The sequence below is a fragment of the Carlito syrichta genome, unplaced genomic scaffold, assembly GCF_000164805.1.
Source record: "Carlito syrichta isolate Samal-C Ts95f unplaced genomic scaffold, Tarsius_syrichta-2.0.1 Scaffold303661, whole genome shotgun sequence".
NCBI classification, from domain to species: Eukaryota; Metazoa; Chordata; class Mammalia; order Primates; family Tarsiidae; genus Carlito; species Carlito syrichta.
Genome location: NW_007247757.1, coordinates 323,518 through 326,121, shown reverse-complemented (window position 1 = coordinate 326,121; position 2,604 = coordinate 323,518). Strand labels below are relative to the sequence as shown.

The 2,604-nt window shown below is 40.2% G+C and overlaps 1 long non-coding RNA gene across 1 annotated transcript; it reads right to left on the bottom strand.

Annotated features, from left to right (window-relative positions):
• Positions 1-211: 211 nt before the first annotated feature.
• LOC110595719 lies at positions 212-787 on the bottom strand. Its single transcript, XR_002482012.1, has 2 exons — positions 707-787; positions 212-398 (listed from the first exon to the last, which is right to left on the bottom strand). It is a non-coding gene; the product is annotated as an uncharacterized LOC110595719 (long non-coding RNA).
• Positions 788-2,604: the final 1,817 nt, after the last annotated feature.

Genomic DNA, 2,604 nt, shown 5'->3' with positions numbered 1-2,604 from the left:
AACGCAAATAATTTATAAGACATTTAAATGTATCTTACAGCACTTTTTTGAGACAGGGTGAACCTCTGTTGCACAGGCTGGAGTGCGGTGGCATGATTACAGCTCACTGCAGCCTTGAATTCCTGGGCTCAAATGATCCTGCCCCTTCAGCCTCCTAAAGCCCTGGGACTACAGGCATGAGCTACTGCACCTGGTCTTAAAGCACTTCTTCTTTGCTACACAAGAGACATTTATTAATGTTCTGTTGTATTTACAGTTTTAACAAAGCAAACCAAGGTGAATTACCACTTGGGCAGAAAGCACATCAGTCTACATTTACACCCCATTGGTTTCTGCTAACACATTGTAAAAGCAAGTAGTTCAGTACGTTAGGGATCATCTCAAAAGTTCCAAGCTACCTCTTTTTTTTTTTTTTTTTTGAGTTGGAGTCTCACCCTGTCACCCAGACTGGAGTGCAGTGGCCACTCCCGGCCACCGCAGCCTCGACCTGCTGGGCTCCAGCGATCCTTCCGCCTCAGCCTTCCAAGTAACTGGAACTACAGGCATGTGCTACCACGTCCGGCTAATTTTTCGATTTATTGTAGAGATGATTTCTCGCCAAGTTGCCCAGGCGGGTCTCGAACCCGCGGGCTCAGGCAATCCACTCACCTCAGCCTCCCAGAGCGTGGGATTACAGGCTGAGCCACTGAGCCCAGCTTCAAGCTACTTTTTTCTTTGCTCCTAAGTATTGAATCCCCTCCCTACTCCCAGCCTTTGGCCTAATCATCAAGAGACAGAAGAAAAAGAAAACAAAAGGTAGAAATTCTAATACAGAGAGTGTCGAGAATTACATTTCAGTAATTAAGCTGCATTTGTATCCTAGACCTTTCTATTTTACACAATAACACCTTTTAGAATCCCTTAGGTACACATCACGGAACAGTAAGGCACCGCAAAATTTCGAATCCAGAGTATTAAAAATTAATGCTTACTTACCAATTAAGGACATACTTTTTGGCCACACCTTAAATGTGTTTTGTACTGTGGTTTTGCTTCCAGGTGTTCACAAAGTACAACTGAATCAATTTCTAGATTAAATTTAACAGCAGATATGGATTATGTGGTCATAGCAAAAGTTTTAACTTTTGAGAAAACCCCTTGAAAATGGCCAACATAATACATATCTTACAATAAAACACTTTTTACTGTTAGCAAATGCACCATGTAACAGTGAGGTTATATCTTTACCGATGAGTACTACCCCTGTTGAGGAGAGCGTGGATGACATTATTGAACTATGGAGTCCCTGTTGTGCTACCAACAGCCACAGAAGCTTCCCAAGTGGCATATGCCAAATGCATGCCCATTATCACTGGATGGACCTTGGCCCCTTACCACCAGTTGGTCTTCCATTTGGCTTATCACATGCCGTGTCACAGTTTGCGTACTCTAGGTAAGTCAGGTTGCCGTCTCTTTGCCCTCTCCCCTCTGGAATCACACACTAGATCTCAGCACTCAGACAGTGAAAGAAGCACAGAAAACAAAACTGCATGAAGTCAAGTAAGACCTGAAAAACATGGGCCTAAGACACCCATTTCCTAATCTGTCCCTCTAAAGAAAGTGATAAACCACCAACCTACAGTCGATCTATGAAAGGGTCGAAAGCCACGTCTCTGTTTTAAATAAGACCCTTTTGTTTCTCCACTTAAAGCTCTTTTGATTATGTTCGATCATGTCCCTGATAATCCTGTTTTAATCCTTTACTCACTTGCAACTTGCTCATCTTTGAATGGCAAGACGTGGAAACGATGTCTTATGCTCCCTCCTAGAGGTTAAGGAGGGTGGTCACATTATTCTTTTCCAGTCCTGATGCCGAAACTACTGCAGCAACTCACTTCAGTCCACAGATAACTAACTTCCTTGACAGTAGAGTCACATGGTCCAGCTGTCAAATAGAATCAATTAACCAATGAACTTATAATCATCCACAAGGAGTTACCTAATTAAGAATAAGAAATTAAGTTCACAGCTGTTCCTTGGCACTAACCCTGACACTACTCCAAGAATAATAAAGTCTGAAAAATCAAATGCAGGACTGACCATTTAAGTCATGTGAGCATGTGACCAACCAAGAGCATTATCCACATCCATTGATGATCAATTCATAAAAATTGACTTTGAATGGTAAATTATAACATTAGTGAAGTTGGGTAGAGTTGCTTCTTACGTAAGCATTTGGCACTGAAGTTACTACATCAGACAACAAATCCACATGGGCAAAGGTACCCTTTAAAATCTGATAAATTATAGGAAATATTTTTTGTACAGAATCCTCTAAATGGTTTCATTCGATTTGCTAACTCTCCATGATTATTTTGGGTTTTGTTTGCTTGCTTTGTGTTATTTTTGTGACCCTCAAAAATAAATATTTACTTTCACATGAATAGTGATTAGCATGTCTTTGAACAATCAAAATCATTGTTGCCATAGAGTTAACTCTTTTAAATCTGTTTGCCCACAGGTCATTTAATTAAATGAAGTATAGAACCACCAATCTTATTTAACTTGACATTAAAGCAATAAATATTTTAAAATTGAATTGTGTGGATTTTAGTTGCAATGATG